Source organism: Triticum dicoccoides, chromosome 5B (genome assembly GCF_002162155.2).
Source record: "Triticum dicoccoides isolate Atlit2015 ecotype Zavitan chromosome 5B, WEW_v2.0, whole genome shotgun sequence".
Taxonomy (NCBI): Eukaryota; Viridiplantae; Streptophyta; class Magnoliopsida; order Poales; family Poaceae; genus Triticum; species Triticum dicoccoides.
Genome location: NC_041389.1, coordinates 235,982,476 through 235,997,877, shown reverse-complemented (window position 1 = coordinate 235,997,877; position 15,402 = coordinate 235,982,476).

Sequence of the window (15,402 nt, the reverse complement as noted above, 5' to 3'; positions counted from 1 at the left end):
CCAGCCCTCCATCCTTAGGCAACGCAACCTGCCCCAGATTCAGATCCGAGGCTTCTGCCGGGGTGATATCCCGCGCAATGTCGGATAGCAGGTCCAAGCCGTGCTCATCGTGACTGTTCGACGCTTCTGGCGTCGGCCCGAATCCGTCGAAGATCAAGTCCCCACGAATATCCGCCATGTAGTTCAGGTTCCCAAACGATACCTGGTGGCCGGGGGCATAGCTATCGATCTGCTCCAGGTGGCCAAGTGAATTGGCCCGCAGTGCGAAGCCGCCGAACACGAAGATCTGTCCGGGGAGGAAAGTCTCGCCCTGGACAGTGTTGTTGGTGATGATTGAAGGAGCCATCAAGCCTGACAGCGACGACACAGAGGAACTCTCAATGAAAGCACCAATGTCGGTGTCAAAACCGGCGGATCTCGGGTAGTGGGTCCCGATCTGTGCGTCAAGGCTGATGGTAACAGGAAGCAAGGGACACAGATGTTTACCCAGGTTCGGGCCCTCTCGATGGAGGTAAAACCCTACTTCCTGCTTGATTAATATTGATGATATGGGTAGTACAAGAGTAGATCTACCACGAGATCGTAGAGGCTAAACCCTAAGAGCTAGCCTATGATGGTATGAATGTAATTGTGATCGGCCTTCTAAGGACCAACCTCTCTGGTTTATATAGACACCGGAGAGGGCTAGGGTTTACATGGAGTCGGTTACAAGGAAGGAAATATAATATCCGGATCGCCAAGCTTGCCTCCCACGCAAAGGAGAGTCCCATCCGGACACGGGCCGAAGTCTTGAGTCTTGTTCCTTCACACTTCAATAGTCCGGACGTTGTACACAGTCTGGCTGTCCGGATACCCCCTAATCCAGGACTCTCTCAGTCTCCTCCTTCTTGATCCAGCAAGGGGGGAGGATAAGTTGAGGGAGAACTCCGGCACCATGACGGCATGGTGGCGATGGAGCTCGTGGTTCTCGGGCAGAGCTTCGCTAAGCACTTCGGAGGAGGAAGGTGTGTAGGAAGGAGAGGAAGGGCAGCACCCGGGCGTGTCTGGGATGTAGCTGCCCTCTCTCTCCCTCACTATATATAGGGGGAAGGGGGGAGGAGGAGGCACCCTAGGGTTTCCCCTAGGGGGGCGGCGGCTAGGGCAGATTGGATCTCCCTAGGGAAACCCTAGGGAGACTTGCCCCCCAAGCAAAGCAGGTGGAGGCTTGCCTCCCAAGCCAGGTGGAGGCCCCCCACCTCCCCAAGCAACATGGAAAAGGGTGTGGGCGCGCACAACCCCTTAGTGGGCTGGTTTGCCCCCTTCCCTTGGCCCATGAGGCCCTACAACACTTGTCGGGGCCCCCGAACACACCTTTTCGTCATGCTGGCCATAGCCCGGTACCTCTGGAACACTTTCGGACTCCAATACCCGTCGTCCAATATATCGATCTTCACCTCACGACCATTCCGGAGTTCCTCGTCATGTCCGGGATCTCATCCGGTACTCCGAACAACCTTCGGTAACCACATAGTATTCCCATTATGACTCTAGCATCACCGAACCGTAAGTGTGTAGACCCTACGGGTTCGGGAACCATGCAGACATGACCAAGATACCTCTCTGGCCAATAACCAATAGCGGGATCTGGATACCCATATTGGCTCCCACATGTTCCACGATGATCTCATTGGATGAACCACGATGTCGGGGATTCAATCAATCTTATATACAATTCCCTTTGTCCATCGGTATGTTACTTGCCCGAGATTTGATCGTCGATATCCCCGTACCTTGTTCAATCTCGTTACCGGCAAGTGTCTTTACTCGTTCGGTACGCATGATCCTGTGGCTAACTCCTTAGTCACATTGAGCTCATTATGATGATGCATTACCGAGTGGGCCCAGAGATACCTCTCCGTCATACGGAGTGGCAAATCCTAGTCTCAATTCATGCCAACCCAACAGACACTTTTGGAGATACCTATAGTGCACCTTTATAGTCACCCAGTTACGTTGTGACGTTTGATACACCCAAAACATTCCTACGATATCCGGGAGTTGCACAATCTCATGGTCTAAGGAAAGACACTTGACATTAGAAAAGCTCTAGCAAACGAACTACACGATCTTGTACTGTGCTTAGGATTGGGTCTTGTCCATCACATCATTCTCCTAATGATGTGATCCCGTTATCAACGACATCCAATGTCCGTGGTCAGGAAACCGCAACCATCTATTGATCAACGAGCTAGTCAACTAGAGGCTCACTAGGGACATGTTGTGGTCTATGTATTTCACACATGTATTACGGTTTCCGGTTAATACAACTATAGCATGAATAATAGACAATTATCATGAATAACGAAAGATAATAATAACCAATTTATTATTGCCTTACAGCATATTTCCAACACAACCTACTAGGCAAAAATGCAACGACTTCTATCCCAAGTATGCTATATGTATGGTATTCCGGTGGTATGATCCAAGATGATCGAGTATGAAAATCTTAATGTAGTATGGTGCTATGGTTATTGCTTATAAGCTCTTTGCTTATATTTCTCTCTTGCTTAAAGGCTTGTTTGGCTCTTTCTCTTTTGAGCTCTTTTCTCATGCAAAACTTCACGAACCAAGATAGCAATTGTGTATATGCGATGAGTACTTTGTGACACAAAATATGATACCAAGATATGCACCACAATGATATGATATGTATGCTATGGGAAGTATGATCACTAATGTGCAGAAGGCAAGTTACCGGCAATACTCAAAGGCTAGTCTCGATGGATAAGCAATGCAAAATTGGCTATGGTGGTTGTCAATGCAATGGCGAGGAATAGACAAAGATGTCGTCGACGTTACCGCCGAGGTAGTCGTTTGTAAGTAAGGACGGTTGTTGGCGATGATGAGTCCTTGGCGAAGATGAGCGGTGGTGATGTTGATGTCGAACCGTACCTATAACCGAAACACAATAGGACACGTGAACCACAACTCAAATTCCCAAAGACCAAAACGGGTCAAATTTGTCAGAGGTGGTAGCGGTTAAGCGAAGGTGGTGCTTGCGTAAAGCGGTAGTGCTATCAGAGTGCATATGCGGTGGTGGAATGGGAGTTGAAGTGCGTATGCGGGAGTGGTGGCAGTGGCTGAACATTTTCGGGCGAAAAAAATTCAATTTCATCAGGGAACAGCGGACATCCGGTCGGGGAGCGGTCGTCCTGTCGTCGGACGTCCGATGGCTAGCGGATGTCCAGTGCCTGGGCGATTTCGGGCACGGGATGAACAGCTAGGGTTCGAGGTGGAGGTGGCAAATTTGGTCAAATCCGAGCGATTTTGTGGATGGGAATGGTGGAGATGATGGGGGAAAGCTAGATCCACTCGTGTCAAAGCAAATCCATGGATCAAATCCAAAAAATCACAAAAAAATGTGGGGCTATTTTTGGTGGGGATTTTCGAAATTGGGGAAGAACACAACAAAATCAAGCTAGAAAACAAGGGGTAGGGGCTCCAAATACGTGATCAACATGGCTCATGATACCAAGATGATGTAGTGTAGAACCCAAGATGCCCGATCTTTCACGATTGGAGGGGATCCTACGAAGAACACGAAGAACATGAGGAAAAAAATGAGGGGAACACAAGAGGAAACACAAGATAAATCACTCAACCAATAAGATCCAGTCACACATATGCTAGATCCTCGAAACACAAAGAGTGATACACGATTCAAGGTCAACAAAGGACGATACAAAAGGTCTTCTCCATGAGGAGGTCTTGAAGGGCGTTCCCGTGATGGGGTCTTGAATCCGCTTGAGGGATCTTCTCCGAAGAGGTCGTGAGCTTCGAGGAGAAGTAATCAAGTGGATGAGCAAAGCTCTATCTCAAATATGAGCTAAACCAATGCTAACCCTAACTAGGAGGAGGAGGTCTATTTATAGTCTAAGTGCAAAAGGGGGCGGAATGAAAGGGTACATGGGCCTCAGGCCCGAAGCTGCGCACACACAGGCAGCGGACGTCCGGTCTCTACCGGTTGTCCAGTCGCTCGCGGACGTTCGGATGTCCTTTAGGGCTCGGACTTCCGCTAATTACGTTTTGTAAATGTGGTACCGGATGTCTAGAGGTGGTCGGTCGTCCGGTCGCTGGTCGTCCGCAGAATTGGCTCGGGGGTGTAATTGGCGGTCATCTGGTGGGGGTCGGACGTCCGCTCGCTGGGTAGTGTTGCCGGTCGTCCGGAGGGGGCCGGACGTTTGCTCCCTATAGCTCTCTCCGGTTGGGACTTGGGTCGGCTGGGCCTTCAAGCGCCGGACGTCCGGTCCTGGTCAGACATCTGCTGGCTGGAGCGTCAGGCGCCGGATGTCCGGTCCTGGGCGGACATCCGCTCGCTGGAGCTTCTTCGGTAGCTCTTCTTCTTGTCCTTCGTACTCGGTGTCCTTGCCGTCTTGTCCATTGGATGTAGCTATTCCGTGGCCTTCCTCCAAGTACCTGATCACACATGGTGTTTCCGCTTGAGGTAGTAGCCATGTCTCATGTGTAGAAAGTGGTAGTTCGAAGAGGATCGAGTTCACTTATCTTCGAGAGCCTTTGCTCAAGCTCTTGTCATTGGTCCAAGTGGTGTCATGGGATATGTAGATGCGTCCATGGGGATGATGGTGGGATGCTCCGCATTAGTTAATCACTCAACATTTCTTATGTAGGTGTGCCATTGCTCGCTATAAATACTGTGCCTCCCATGGTATTCGGAACAACGCTCACGTTCATCGCTATATCCTCCCCTTCCTTCTCATGTTGACCACCATGGCATCACCCCTCCCAAGCCATAGGCGCCCCTCGCTACACCGTGCGAAGGGCCATGCTTTGTCGTTCCGTTCCTTGCCGCCACTAGTCGAGGAGGACTCGTCGGTGTTCCGCTCCTCGCTGTGACGCGTCGAGGTGAATGCATCGGCGTTCCCAGTCTCACCAGCACGCACGTCGGAGGACGCGTCGGCTCCCCGCTACGAGGAGAATGTCACGCTGCCCACTGAGCCCCCCCGGCCTTGAGGAGCTTTGAAAATAAATAGAGGTCGCCTTGTGGGAGGCTTTGCCTCCTGCAGAGCACGCCAAAATAGAGGCGGAGACGAAGGCCGAGGAAGAGAAGCGCGTTGCGCGGCATGCTTCCTGGCAGGCCTATGTCGCGTCTGAGAGAGTCAGGCAATTGGCTCTTTGGCAGAAGGCGCGTGTGAGGGCCGTGAGAGTGGTGGAGGACGCCCGTGCGAAAGCCCTGAGTGAAGTCGGGCCCAAGCACCTCATCTACACTTGGCGGTACGTGGACCAGGTGCACGTTTCCAGCAAGGAGGAGTACCAGTTGGCGCCAGATCACCACACCGGTGAGATTACGCTCGCCCGCCGACAAGCCGCCAAACAGCACCTCGCAAGTTGCCAGGCTAAGGAAGAGGCGTTGTGTCGGCATGTTAGGAAACAGCCGCGCACCAGGGCACTCATGGCGCGCCGCAAGCGCTCCTCCGAGTGCCGTGGCTTTTATTAGGAATAATTTAGTTTCGTAAGGCGATCTCATTAGTTTTGGTACGCAAATGATAAATCCCGAACATTCGAGAATTATTAGGTCCTTAATTGAGTGTGTAAAAGGAAAAGTCTGGAAACCTTGTGTATCCATACACATTTTGTAAGTAGGTGCATATAGCTCAAACTTAACTATATCACACTACACGTCTCTCTCTATATATGCTTGCAGACTGTGCTACTACTATTACTTATGTATGTGCAAATGCACGTTTTAACATTACGATGCTGTTTTTGTAAAAGTAGAAAAATAGCACTAGTCAAGCTTGTGAAACGATTCAGTGCAAAAGAAATGCAAAAATGCTCGTTTGATTGTTTACTTTTAGCTTCCTTCTTTGTGGTTATTTCTCTATCGTACTTTGTACGGAGTATCCACTGGTTGGAAGGCATGCAAATTCCCAAACCGCTTCGTACACCCTGTATCGATTTTTTGCCTAACAAGTTGTGCCTTGCAATTGGAATTCCAACTTGAGTACTACTACTAGGAGTACCAGGGGTCAGTTCTTTTAGGCTTCTAGATTAGTAATCCCATAACTACTACCTCCGTCCTAGTTTATTGGTCCCCATTATAATCTGTGTTAAATTTTGACCATAAATTTAACTAATGAAATGTTTATGCATGTCACAAAAAAATATATAACTTTTGTTGACATGCACTAATATTTTATCAGTTAAATATTTGGTCAAAATTTAGCACAAATTACAATGGTGACTAATAAACCAGGACAGAGATGGTAGTTTAGAAGCCCAAATGAATGAGTGAGGCGCCTTATGTTACTCTCCACTGTGACTAGTCTTATGGGAAAAGCTGGGGAAGAGACGGCTTATTTTTTAAGCCGCCAAAAACACTTCCCTAGGAGTAGTTGCTAGGGATACTAGGAGTAGTATCTACGGATCGAGTGTGCGAGATGAACTGGAAAAAGTAAATGTAGAGAGATGAAATGCAAAAAACACAAAGGGATGTGATGGTTCCTTGTCCATTTATTTTACCAGGCCACTTATTACTAGGAGTTGTGGGGTTTTGTGATATACCGGCTTTACTGGTGCGCCACGAGCGGGGTGAGACTCCCTTGCAGCGCCGCCCTCTACACTAGGAATACCTCAGTCGTGGTGTATTAGTCCCCCATATAATTTGACTGAAGATTTAACTAACAAAATGTTAGTGCATGTCAACAAAACTATATCGTTGGATTCGTATTTGAACATAGTTTTCAATGATATAATTTTTTGTGACATGCATGAGCATTTATTGTACTATATATAATGTTAGTTAAATTTATGGTCGTACTATATATGGTAAGGTGCCCGTGCATTGCACGGAACAGTGAAATGCATTGATCGGGGAGTTGTTTATTTTGAAAGTGTATGTGGGGGTCATATCATGTGTAATGAGTATCAATAGATTTCTTAGGATATTATTTCTTATCTAGAGCTCACAAACATCCGGTTTAATAGAAAATGTAGGCTAAATAGATAAAAAAGTATCTTTTGCAAACAAAAGCATTCAACTGTTCGACCTGCATCCAAAACTTGTGAAGAAATAACACTTATTGTGCTTTGCAAGAAATGATCTTTAAGAATTAATTTTTGAGTAACAATTTTGTTTATTTTTCTAGACCACCATGAATGTACTCCCTCCGTCTAGGTGAATAAGTCATCTTAGGTTGTGCACCGTGACCAAGAAGGAGGGGAAAATGACAGAAATTAATGTTTATTTGCTAATTAATAACATTGCATGCAATGAACTAACCACTTCATGTCGTGTTTGGTAGTCTTGAGTCATTGAAAACATGCACGCCCCACATCTTATTGGTTGATATGTGAAGAAACAAGAAACGAGGTGGGAGTTAATGCACTGCGCCTAAGTGTTTTGGGATTATTTGGTTTTTGTAAGATGACTTAGAATGAGTAAAATAAGGTACAATCAGTAGGCTGTAAGAAGTAAAGTAATATTTCTAATGCTTAGTTGGAGAGAGGATAGGAGAGAGAATGTAAGCGGGCTCTCATGCAAGAGCCAGCTGCAGCACGTGCTCCTAGGCACTATGTGAGAGTGGAAAGTGGGTCATGTATTAATAAAGTAGCACATACTTATACTCCGTCCATCTCAGTATACAAGTCTTGCACGTGTACCTAGGTCGTTAATTTGACCAACTTTAAGAGGCATACATTGCAAAAATATACCATTAGAAACTTTAGATATTCTATTTTCTAATGATATAATTTTTATGTTAAACAATTTATTATATATAAGTTAAATTGACACCCTAGATATACGTGCAAGCCTTGTGAACTGAGATGGAGGGAGTAGCTAATTGTTATACATGTTGGCTATAAGTTGGCTATAGATGACATGTCACTTTCTTATAGTCAGCAGTTGTCTATACTATTAACCATGCTCTTATACACCTAGACGGAGGGAGTAAATCAAGATGACTTGGAAGGGAGCAGAGGAGATGTAAGAAATGGTTCATCGTAAGTCTTTCACCACTACTGTAGTAAAAATTCTCAATTAATCTCATAAATGGCAAGCGAGAACTCTAGTGGAGCAAAAGAATACATGGAAGATTCTAGACTAAACCATAAATGGATACACTTTTATTCAAGCGCGATACTCTAATAGAGCAAGATCATGCATGGAAGGTTCTATACTATATAAATAAGAAGTCTCCACATGCTTAGGCAGCGGATTACATTGAGCAAAGACTAATGATGAACAGTTGACTTGGTAATGCACATGACCAAGTGAACCTCCTTGGAGTCCCCGTGCATCATCTTGGGGTGAAAATCATACCAGACGTCTTCCATGTCCACATTGCCGGGAACGGAGCAGCTCGGCACAGTCCCAGTCAACATGATGGAGGCGACGTGGGTGCCCTCGTACTTGGGAGGGGCAGTAATAGTGAGCACGCACCCGTACACCAGCCTCGTGTCAGCGTCAGTGGCGTTTCCCCTGGCGCACACTACAGAGATGGGGCGGCGGCCTATGCGGGCCTTGCCGGTACCCACGACCAAGAGGAAGATGCTGTCGTCCTCCTCCGCGACTAGCAGGCAGCGGTGATCCTCCAGCGACTCCGACATGGCGAACGGGTAGCACGTCTCGTACTTGATGTTCACCCTCGCGGGCCAGTAGTGATTGACGGATGGTGCCGTGAGGTGATGCACGAGGCTCGCTGGCGAGTCCTCAAATGGCAGTGTGTACTCTTAGCAGTAGCAGGGCGCGTGCACGCATCTGGAACTATGCTCCGCCAGCGAGTGCTGGTCGACATACCTCTCGCAGCCGAAACTCTTGTAGATGCTAGGCACCTTGCAGGCATCGACCTGGCCGTCCTAAAATGGGAGTGGCTGTAGGGGACGTTGCGCCTGTCGAATGGAGAGCAGGAGGGAGTGGATGTAGGGGATGTCGCGCCCACCGAATGGAGCGCAGTAGCACACAAAGCAGTAGATGGTGTCCTTACTAGTACTCCCTAGTCCCTATCCCTAGTCCCTAGATAAAAAACAGAGTTGGTGATGATGGTGTGCCTGCCATTTTGCAATATAGGCCGTCCGATCTATATCTGATGGATAGGAAGGAAATTATGGCAATTTTGCAAAAAGATACCCACACCCCTCTCCACATTTGCAAATAAGGCCTTGCCTCGTTCATCCTTATCTCCCACAACCTCATTGCTAAGCAATTAAAAAAGGAAGTCTCTAGAACAATCTGGCATGATGGCCGCTGCCGGCGCCATCCATCCCCATGCCTCCGCCCAGTCCGACCACCAGTCACCACCACGCCCCACTCCTCCTCACCTTATGTCTCATCTTTCTCGAGATATCATTTTTTCATGAAATTCTCGAGATACCATTTTTCCAATGAAATTCTCGAGATATCATTAGTTTTTACACATGGCATTACTCCTGCATGGGTCAATCACAATAGGTGTTTTGTAAAAGAATGCATCTTGATGTTTCGTGCAATGCACGGGCATCTCGCTAGTTTGCATATAATTCCAAACACCACGTAGACATGTTCTTTGACCATTTTACAACTATGTTAGTATCATTGTTAGTGGTCAGCCAGTGCAAGTTATAGCCCTGGGTGTTTTAAATTTTTTTTAGTAATGATATCTAGCGATTGTGCGCCACGAGCCCATTCCTGGGGAATCCCACATAACCGTTAGATTTCCATCTGACGGTGGCCTATTTTTAAGCCAGAGTATTTGAAAAAACCGCCACCGTTACACACGTACTGTAACTGCGTCGCGGGCGTTTGCAACTGCCATGTCTCCTAGTGAATGTTTGTTGGGGATTGGAGTTAGCACTGATGACAGTTCGTAGTCGTTCCATGCTCAGGAATTGAAGTTTGTAACTATTTTAGAATATAATACTCCTACAGTGCTAGTAGTAGAGCAGAGTCCTACTCCACTATATGCAAACTAGGGCATAGTAGTAGGTACTTTAGGGAGTACTAGTACTGTGATCACTCAAGCAAGGTGTCTGGCATCGATATGACCCTACGCTGCTGGGATGTGTCTCGTAAGTCAAGCGGCATGCTATTGTCATCATCACCTGTCCAGTTCCCACAACACATATTCGGTTCTCCATCCTCGTCCGCACATAATCATCCAATCTTCCATCCCCGCTAAGGCGCCTCCCCCCTCTTCCGAAACCCAAGCACTAACAATGGTAGAATCGAGCAGCGTCCGCCGAAAGAGTGGATGGAATTCGCTCCCCACAGAGGTAATGAAGCTCATTGTTTCGCGTGTGGACAATCTCAGTACCATGCCGCTCGAGCGGGCTCGTCGGGGCCGTACCGTTTACTCAAAGCCCTCAGGCTGGAGCTTTTTAAGCCAACTCCTTGCTTGCTGATGCCTCTTGAGCTTGAGAAACGCCATGTCACGCAGCATAACGATCGTAGGGTGGCGAGCATCAATTCCCTCGATTGCAATCCGATCCCCGTCACCTCAACTACATTAACAGTATGTACTGGGTTGGCATGAACACGACTTGGATGGTGCTTGTCGAAGGTCAGGGCAGATGGATGCTCATGGAGATCTACACCCAATGATTGATCCCCTTCCTTCGATTAACACTGCACTGCTTTGGCACCGCGACCTAGAGTACTCGGAATCTTACAGTAGCCAACATGATACCAAATTTGATTTGCTCAAGGTTGTAATTTGCCAAGTGCCCACAAGATCTACGAATTATAAAGACTTTAGGCTAATTGCGTTCTTCAACCACGGTCTTGCCTATCTGATAGGTCACTGCGGTAAGTGGATAAATCTGCACGTCCATCACAGGATCATACATCCTCCATGGTTCTCTGATGCCATTGAACACAAGGGCTTCATTTACGTCGTGGACTCCTTCTATGGCTAGACGTATTGCTGGCCTACTCTACTCATCGCTACAAATGGCTGTTACAGCAGTATGTTACTTTCCTATGATATCATGATGGCTTGCTTATATCACTGTCAACATTTACTGAAAATATTCATGCTCATAACATGCTGTTCTTAAGATTGACTATAGTACGAGCCCTTTTTTATTTGACTCCAACTCGATATGATGTTGTAGGCCGCCTGGTGTCCCTACCCTTCCTAATACCAGAACCTTTCAAAGAAAAGCGGCATGGCAGTTGCAGGTGGTTCCAGGCTCGATCAGACGGCGACGATTGATGATCATTCGCACGTACCGGACGTGTTGTTTCACGGAATACAGTCACAGTCACTGCAAGGTCTTTGAGCAGGATCCCAGCTTCTCTGGGCCTTCAGGAATTTTTGACTGGAGGCTGGTAAGTAGCCTTGGTACACACTCTTTGTTTCTTGGACTGAATTATTCAATTAACAAGGAGATAACCGACGACAAGGATCATGATGGCAGCACGATTTCGTTCATCAGGCAATACTGTGTGTACACAGCGTACCATGCGTCTCTCCGTGCACCATACCTTGATATGTGCCGCCATGCTCTGCAGCCCAAAGTAGGAGAGAGGGTCGTAAGTATCAGACTTCAACCTGCTGGCTAGAGTTTCCCCCATCAGGCACCCATCTGGTTCAAGCCGTCAACCAATCTCCACAGCTTAATAAATCGTAGCGTCTAACTGAGCCAATTAGTTAGATGCGTACACTTGGTGTAGTAGGATCTTTATTTAGTTTGATGCATACACTTGTTCTTTTTTGGTAGCCCTTTTGTAATGATGGTTGATGTTTGGTTTGGAAGAGAGAGCCGTGTCTTTACTCTTCTGGCCTGCTTACTGCCTCTGTTGCACCCCTAGCCCTGGTTGTTGTTGTTGCTATTTTCAATGTATAATCAGTAGTATATTTTGTTTGTTGGTTGAATAAATGTGTTGTTAGAATGAAAAACACAATGTTTTGGAAGTTGTTGCACGGTCCGATCCTTTAGTGCCCCGTACGTAAGCCTAGCAATAGTTTGGACTAAAACTTAGCTTTTGGATTGCTTTTTGATTTGGTTTCTATAGGTTTGGTCTCTACTAGTCTGAGATGGAAACCAATTCGGTATGGTTTGGGTTGTGCCTAAGAATGGACTGGATAGGTTTGGGTTGGGTTCAGTTTTCTCAGTTCAAAATAAGTGCAAACTATGGTTTGAGACCAAATCAATCGACTAGTCTGAGCCGCTGCTTCCCCCTTTGCCAAACTTTTGAGATGCCATCGAACTTTGCTGCTGCTGCCCACACATGCTGCAAGATGATTCACGTACATATGTATTATATACACGGCAAGACGTACAGTGTGGCTACAGAATCGATCGACTTGCTTGTGTGCTAGCTTCCTTGGGCTAGCTTTGCACTCGTTCATGTTTGCTCTCTCGAAGATCCAAGCTTCAATGTTTTAAATCGAACAGTCGCTGCGGCCGACCGGAGCCCGTCCTCGCCATGTCTGATCTAATTCATGACGTGCGTTCTCATATGGCATTGTCCACGATTTGAGCCTGTGGGTTCAATCCAAACGTTGGAAGCGGTTTGCACTGGGTTGGATGAAGAGCATGTATAGTTCGGTTTGGTCTAGATTCTAGCTGAAAATATCTGGGTTGGTTTGGTTTGGATGTGTGGCGTGTATTCCTATAGACTGGACTGGTTTTAGTTTGGATCTCAAACTATTCACAGGTTTACCCATACGTAGAGCATACTATTTTTGGTACGGAACACATTTACCACTTGTCGATAACATGCAGCCCACTTATGAAGGCCCAATAGAGGAGCCCATAATTAACTAGAAGGGGGCTCTCACATGAATCCGACCCAAGTACATGCTCATGGTCCCCTAAACATAAATAAGCAAATAAATAAATAAGTAAAGCTAAATGCTCATGCACCAGTTCTTTAAATTCACAATGTGAAAAGCCAAATTTTAACAGGAGGATATTATTTCCTATGAGAGTGTCATTACATTCAGTTGATATTATTCTTAGGCAAAGATAGCGACCATTCTTTTTTCTCCCACCATTTTGTTCCTGCAACCAGCGGACCCATGCAAATCATAGTCAACGTCGTACATAGTTTCGGTCCATTATTACTATTCGATAAGAATGCCCAACCTAGCCCAACACATTGACACCACCACTTTATCCTAGGGCTTCTAAATGTCCTCTGCCTTGGTGCGCCCACCGCGGCGCCGCCGTCCGGCCCTGTCAACATAGTGAATCGGGAGAGGACTGTAGTTGTGAGTATGATAGTACGGACCCACCAGGTCCACTCCCGAACACAAGCAAGCGCCTCTTTTACTACTCAGATGCACCCCTCATTTTTTACTCTAATCCACCCTGCTGATATCTGGGACCCACATCATTGTCAATGTATAGTCAATTAACGACAGAATTGCACAATTTTTTTTGAGGATTTGTTCAGAGGAGCAGGCTATAAACTGGGTTGTGCGGTCTCTGTGTCCCGTATAACAACATGACCAGCCGAGCAGTTTTTCTTTAGGAAAATAGGTAGCCCACTATTTCTTTTTTGAAGAATACCCAAGCTAGGCCTATTTGTTTTCTCTGACTTACTGGGATGCAAATCTTCAAGACGAGGAGGGATGCATTCTGGCCTGGCCAAATAGTATGGGCAGTATAACTTAAAAGTAATATGAAAGGGGTTGCAAATTCAAAAAAAATAGCAAATGGGCAATTAGTTTTTTTTGTTCTTCACTGATATTTTATATTTCATTGTATTTTAACATGACATACTACTACTTTATTTTAAATTTGTTTTAGTATGGCTACTAAATTTTGGATTAAGAATATTTTGTTCCCCAGCAAAAGTATGCGAAATTTTACAATTTCACATATTTTGTAGTTCAAATTTTAACCCTGGCACTGACCAGGAAATGGGCAGCAATTCTAAAAATGGAAAATGGGTTGCAACAAATTCCATATGAATTAGCAAATGGGCAGTAAATTATAAAAATAATAGCAAATGGGTTGTACACGCCACATATTTTGAGGCTGACTTGTTTACGCAAGGCTTTGTCAGTCAACACACGATTCTAGCAGCAGTTACTGTTGGATGTCCATCCAACGTTCAACGTGCTTCTTCAATATCTGATCTTCCTGCTGCAGCCGCCTAAATCAGCGCCGGCGGGACTGCCTGCTCCCTCCTCTTGTGGATGGCTGTGATGCCACGCAGGCTTCACCGGCCCACCCTACGCCCTCCGCTGGCCAGGCCATCCCTCTACCCACCCATACCTCCTGTTATTCTCTGGTGATGGCAGCCTCATGCCGCAGCCGAACCAGTCAACCGTAATACACTCCTCAGCGCGCGCATCCGCTTTAGTGTCTTCACCAGCTTTGGGTCGTTCCATTCCTAGGCCTCACCGTCGTCCACTACGTTGGTGCTCTAGACGCAGCGTGCTCAACATTTAACAAAAGACAACCATCAGAATAGGGATGTATGTGGAGAGGCTGACGGTAGGGACCCCCATGGTCCATGGACGCATGCAGGCAACTGCTTCCTTATTACGTGATTTTTTTTCTCCCACTAACATCTAGGGCGCATCGGTTCGGAGGCTGACCTGTGGGCCTACTAAGTTGACGCGTACGCATGGCTTTGTCAACTTAGTCAACAAACAGTTCTAGCAGCCATGATCGTTGGATTTTAATCTAACGGTCCTGCTGCTTCTTCAATCGCTGCTCTTCTTGCACCAGCGGCCCAAACCAGCGCCGACGAGACCGCCTGCTCCTGCCTGCCGTAGCCGGTTGTGCTGTCGCACAGGCCTCACCACCCCACCCTACTCCCACCGCTGGCTAGGCCATCCCTCTACTGTCTACTCACCCGCAACCCGAGTTATTCTGCGGCGACGGCAGCCTCACACCACAGCCAAACCAGTCAACCCTCGTACTCCTCTCCGCATGGGCATCTACTGCTGCGTCTTCCCCGGCTCCGCGTCATCCCCTTCCAGGCCTCGTCGTTGTCCACCGCCTTGGTCCTCTCGGCGCGGTGTGGTCAACGTGGTCAAGGAACGACTTAAATCGGAAGAGGACTATACACGGAGAGGCTGACAGCTGGGTCCATGGCCACAACAACGAAGTGCCTCCTTATTACGCGTAAAATAATTATTCCTCCACCTGACAGCGGGGACCCACCGGAAGGGACTCTGTATTTTGCGAAAAAGCGTTTTCCCCCTGACAGCTGGGACCTACCAGCTACATCTTCGCACGCAAGGAAGTGCGTCCATATTACAGGAAAAAAAATGATTCTCCCCCTAACCGCTGGGACCCACTATCAATAACTTCGCATGCAAGGAAGTGCCTCCTTATTCTCCCTGACAGCCGGGACCCACCTGGTCGAAGTGTACGTAGTGTTGTCATTCTGGCCGCTAATGTGTACATACATACTAGTCGATTTGTCTCTCTGCAACGATGAATCGTGGACGAGCAAGC